This window comes from Myotis davidii, unplaced genomic scaffold, assembly GCF_000327345.1.
Source record: "Myotis davidii unplaced genomic scaffold, ASM32734v1 scaffold1915, whole genome shotgun sequence".
NCBI lineage: Eukaryota > Metazoa > Chordata > Mammalia > Chiroptera > Vespertilionidae > Myotis > Myotis davidii.
Window position 1 is genome coordinate 216,739 of NW_006286237.1, and position 5,876 is coordinate 222,614.

At 56.0% G+C, this 5,876-nt stretch overlaps 1 long non-coding RNA gene across 1 annotated transcript; it reads right to left on the reverse strand.

The window, feature by feature from the left end:
* Nucleotides 1–2,310: 2,310 nt before the first annotated feature.
* Nucleotides 2,311–2,488, reverse strand: LOC107182095. Its single transcript, XR_001512814.1, has 2 exons — nt 2,436–2,488; nt 2,311–2,397 (listed from the first exon to the last, which is right to left on the reverse strand). It is a non-coding gene; the product is annotated as an uncharacterized LOC107182095 (long non-coding RNA).
* Between the last annotated feature and the right edge of the window lie 3,388 nt (nt 2,489–5,876).

Genomic DNA, 5,876 nt, shown 5'->3' on the forward strand with positions numbered 1-5,876 from the left:
ACGCGGCTCCGGCCGGCCCTGTGGACCCACTGTGCGCCCAGAACCTCCCACGGGGCTCCCGTCAGCCAGATGGTAAGGTGGACACGTGATCTGAGACTCTGATAAACTCGCGCCCGCAGGGAATGGGGGGGACGGGGGAATTGGGGAGCTCCCACTGTTGGGTGTCCCGGCGGCAAGGGGTGAGGGACACATTTGGGCGCCAGACCGAGACAGGTCTGAGCTGGGGTCCTGCCCCTTCGCGCACTAGCTGAGCCCTGGTCCTCAGCACAGCCCCTCTGTGAAATGGGGTGATGCCCAGGGTGTTGTGGGGGACAGCGAGGTCCTGAAGGGCAGGGTGCCGCCCCCCAAACACACACACACACACACACACACACACACACACACACACGGTACAGAATAAGGTGTCACATATATTTCTCAATTTTGTTTTTTAAAAGATGTAGAAGAATACATAGGCCTGGAAATTTCTGAAAAGATCCACAACAAATGATGTAGTTATTCATGAGGAGTGAGTCGTCAGTCAGTGTTAACTCGCCTCCTCCGGCAGCTCTCCACCCCTCAGGTGCCCACAGTGTTCCCTGCTGTCCAAGGAGAGGTGGGGGCCTGCACACGTGGGTGGGACGGACACACACACACACACACCTACGGGCCAGCCTGTGGTGGACGGAAGGAGCCACATGCTAACCTGACAAGCTCAGGGGAGGCCTGCGTGGCGGTCTTGCAAACTCAGAGACCTAAAATCACCACCAAAGATGGTCTGGAAATTAAATATCTGACTACAAACAGGTTATAGTGGGTAGTCATGTCCGAAGCCGATATCTTCACGGACAAGGTCAACTTTTACCTTCACTGAGCCTATCTGTGTTTTTGCATCTATGATAAGATGTCCTTGAAATGTCTGGGTCACTTGTGACTTCCCTGTATCTGGGTCCCAGGACAGATACCACAAATTCCTTCATTATCATGTTTTTTTGGTGTGTGTGTGTTTTTAATATATTTTATTGATTTTTTACAGAGAGGAAGGGAGAGGGATAGAGAGTTAGAAACATCGATGAGAGAGAGACATCGATCAGCTGCCTCCTGCACACTCCCTACTGGGGATGTGCCCGCAACCCAGGTACATGCCCTTGACCGGAATCGAACCTGGGACCCTTCAGTCCGCAGGCCGACGCTCTATCCACTGAGCCAAACCGGTTAGGGCCTTATCATGTTAATTGTTCTCCCTCCTGCTTAATCTGTCACCGATGAATTTCATGTAACCCACCTGTGTCCCTCCTTTGATTGCAAATGTATAAATTCAGATGTAACCCCGCCATTCCCCGGTGCACCATCTCAATTCGTTGAGGTTCTGCTTCCCGGCATATGTGGACAGTTTGGCTCAAACTCACAAAATTTCTTTACAGGTTTCAATGTTTTTTTTTTTTTTTATGTTAACACTGTGCTTCCTTGAAAACCCCACTTCGCTGCCCTGGCCGGTGTGGCCCAGTGGATAGGGCGCCAGCCTGTAGACCGAAGGGTCCCAGGTTCCATTCCGCGTCAGGGCACAGGCCTGGGTTGCGGGCTTGATCCCCAGCGGGGGGACGTGCAGGAGGCAGCCGGTCCATGATTCTCTCTCATCATGGGTGTTTCTCTCTCTCTCCCTCTCCTTTCCTCTCTGAAATCAATGAAAATATATTTTAAAAGAATAAATAAAACCCCACGTTGCTGAGTTAGCGCTCGCTCCTCCAGGAGTGAAACCGAGCTCCGATCATCCAGGAAATGAGCGTTTATCTGGCGCTGCTTGCCCTCCGCCATGGGAAACGCCATCCATGCCTTGGACCAGGCTGTCCTGTAAGATGAGGTCGTGTTCCAGGCCCGGCGGTGCTGCCTGAAGGAGAAGCCAGGAGGGTCCCTGGTCCTGCCCGCGCTGAGCACGGCCGAGACACAGGCCCAGGAATTAAACTCCAGAGCCACCACCGGGCGGACGCCGCGGGCAGCAAGCCCGAAGGTCCTGCTCTCTCTCCTGAGACCACCACCCCCCCCTCAGTTCTCAGGATCCTGGAGGGATGCTCTGTGGAGTCCTGACCCCCCCACCCCCGCTTTTACAAAGCGGCAAGCTCCCCCCCTTTCTTCCTTGGCCTGGCTGTGGCCTCCCAGACTCCTGGGACGCCAGGAGGTCATGCCCACCTGCTGGGGGAAGTGTCCCAGGGAAAGTCCACAAAGGAGCAAAAGGGGCACCTTGTCCTCAGAGAGGCCGCGGGGTGCGCCTTCCAGACTGGAAGGCCTCTCAGGTGCTCCACCCTGAGCCAGGCCGGCCGGGCTCGCCCACGGTGATTCCAGAATCCGCATTACTAACCGGTAAAGGGCCAATCCGCATTACTAACCGGTAAAGGGCCAATCCGCATTACTAACCGGTATCTGCATTACTAACCGGTATCTGCACTGTTAACCGGTACCCGCATTACTAACCGGTAAAGGGCCAATCTGCATTACTAGCCGGTATCTGAATTACTAACCGGTAAATTTGCGTGAATTTTGGGACACCCGCTATATCAACATATGTGTAACCATTTTTTCCATCTATTGAAAAAAATCCGCATTAGTAACCGGTACACCTGGTGTATATATATATATATATATATATATAGAGAGAGAGAGAGAGAGAGAGAGATAAATATATATATGACACTAAAAGGACTTCATGGCTTAACACTGCTAACCGTCTTCTGAGCCTTCAGCGGACTCGTCATCTGTGAAAAATGCAGCATCTTCGAAGGGCCACGGACGAGGCGGCCTGTGTCCATGATTCTGGACGCTGACCCTCAGCCACAGGACTGCCCCGGGCCAACCAGGATGTGCACTTCCCGGGCACGTCCACCTCAAGACGGTGTCAGGACCCCGGTCCTGGGAGCTGTCCAGACAGAGCTGGAGATAAGGGAGGTCTCGCCGGCCCTGCCTTATCTGCAGTTTTTCCAGAACCTTCCACCTTGCGGTCGCCACGCCTCCCTGCGCAGCGCTGGGCTGGGATTTCCACGGCCTTTTTGCTGGTAGAGAAGACTCAGGGGTCAGGGAGGGCTTTGGGGTGGAGGTGACGAAAGGTGTGCGGGTCATCGACCGGACGCACAGGGATGGGCCTGGTGCTGACATCACAGGCCGCCGTCAGTCCTTGGGAGGTGCCCAGAGCACCCCTGGCTGACCCAGCTAAATAGCCGGGACCAGACGGGCCTGCCCAGCCACCAGCAGCCCCTGCTTGGCACCGACGGCGCGGTCAGGGCTGCGCTGGGCGGTGGCAGGAGGCCCGGCGGCCTCTAGACCAGCGTGGGGATGCGCCGTCTCCGGCTCTTTCCGTCTCTGGATCTTCCTGGGTGGTTCTGGGTCGGCTCTGCGTTCTGAGGCTGCGACAAGGCAAGTCGAGGGGGGCCCAGCGGCTCTGACGGGACCCTCAGTCTCTGGACTCACGTTCCCCAGGACGGGTCCTGGGACTCCTGGGGGTTTGCAGGGGACGTGATCCCAACAGCCAGGCCAACACAGAGGCGGGGAAGTCGGGGTCCAGGAAGGTAAAATGCTTGGAGGCAGCCTGGCCCACGGGGCTCAGGGGTTGAGCATCAGCCTGTGACCTGGGAGGTCAGGGTTCGATTCCCTGGTCGGGGCATATGCCCGGGTGGCTGGCTCCATCCCCAGTGTGGGGTGTGCAGGAGGCAGCCGATCCATGATTCCCTCTCATCATTGCTGTTTCTCTCTCTCTCTCTCTCTCCTTTTCCCTTCCTCTCTCTGAAATCAACACAAATATATATATTTTAAATGCATGGAGGCAGGAAAATGGGGAAATCCATCTCCAAGTGAATGGGGGTGAAGGGAGGACTACAGGGGGCCCTGAGCACCGGGTGCACTGTGAAGGCCAAAGGCAGGCCAGGGGAGCTGGGGAACTCCCTCAGGGAGCCTCAGGGCTGGGGAAACAGCCTGGATGCCTTAAGTGACCACTTCCTCTTCCCGCCCCTGGGCCTGAGCCACTAGCTACTTCCGCTCCCTCTGCGGCCTCCCTGCTACTTGTCTTCTCTGAGAACAGGCCTCTGTGGTGTGTGTGTGTGTGTGTGCATGTGCCTGTGTGCATGTGCGTGTGCATGCATGCATGCATGTGTCTGTATGTGTATGGGGGGAGGGTGGCTCCCACCTGGGAGTGTGTGCAGGCACGCCAGCTGCAGGGAGTGAAGGGGGAAGGAGCTCCATACTGTGCACCTTCCCATATCCTGAGCCCCGAGGCCTGGGCAGCTGCGGCCACAGGCAGGGGCTGGAGGCTCAGGGGAGGGTCCCCCCTCAGGGATGCAGTTCCGTCCCTGGCCTCTGGACACTCCGCCTGTTCTGCTCCCACCTCCTCTGTGGTCACCGGGCCAGACAGCGGAGGGTCAGGGCAGTGAAGCAGCGGGGGAAATGCTGGCCTCAGGCAACACCTGGGCCGCCTCCGTTCCAGCCGGTGGGTGGCGGGAAGTTAGACTCCACGATAAGAGGAAGGACTGGGGACTTTCGGTCCAGAGACAAGACGAGACAGAGCAGCCTGCTCTCCCCGGCAGCCCAGGAAGTGCCTCCCACGGGGCAGGTGTTTCGGTCATATTTTATGAGTAAATTCATCTCGCCCTGGCTGGTGTGGCTCAGTGGATAGAGCGTCTGCCTGCAGACTGAAGGGTCCCGGGTTTGATTCCGGTCAAGGGCACAGGCCTGGGTGGCAGGCTCGATCCCCAGTAGGGGACGTGCAGGAGGCAGCCAGTTAATGATTCTCTCTCTCATTGATGTTTCTCTCTCCCCTCTCCGTTCATCTCTGCAATAAATAAAAATATATTTAAAATAAATAAATTCATCTCCTAGTTTGCCAAGTGAGAAGCAGGAGCAGGGCTGCCACCTGCTGGTGAGGTTGGGAATGACACCTGTCCGCAGCCGCAGGGCGGGAAGCCCCCCGCCCCCAGGAAGGCGTTACCTACTTGGCTGCCCTGGCTGGGCAGGTGGTCAGGCATCGGATGGGCAGTATTCGGGGTATCGGTTGCTGGAAATCGCCCCAAACTTAGCCGCTGGACACGACAACGGGCCTTTCTGTTGCTCTCGCGTGGCTCTGGGGTTTCTCAGGTCAGCGGACGGAACGCCACGCGGGAACTTCTACTGTGTCTGGGCCGGTTGACTTGCTCAGCTGCAAGGTGTTCGTGGGGGGAGGGGACCTGTCAGGTGTCAGCTCGACCGGGGCCACGGGGTGCCCAGAGGTTTGCTCAGGTGTTTCTGGGTGTGTCTGCCCAGGTGTTTGGGGATAAGATTGACATTTAAGTCGGTGGGTTGAGGCCTGGCCGGCAGGCGTGGCTCAGGGGTTGAGCATCGACCAATGAACCAGGAGGTCACGGTTCGATCCCCGATTCCCGGGTCAGGGCGCATGCAGGAGGCAGCCAATCAATGATTCTTTCTCATCATTGATGTTTCTATTTCTCCCTTCCTCTCTGAAATCAATAAACAATATATTTAAACACACACACACACACACACACACACACACACACACACACACACACACCCTAAATGCGATGTAGGATTCTGGACTGGCTCCTGGACCAGACAAAGGACAGTACTGGATCCTTGATACGGTGTGACGAGAAGGGCATTCACTGTGTGGTCTCTGTCTCTCTCTCAAAAACACATAACCCCTGTCTCCTCATGGGAAAAAACTCAAAGTGCAATAGAGGGGTAGCTTGCAAAAACCCTGCCCAATACTGGAAACTGTCAAAGTCATCAAAAACAGAGAAAGTAAGAAGTGGTCACAGCCAAGAGCAGCCTGAGGAGGACATGGCAACTAAATGTAAGGTGATATTTTGGATGGGATCCTGGAACAGAAAAGCAACAAGAGATAAAAACAAAGGAAATAT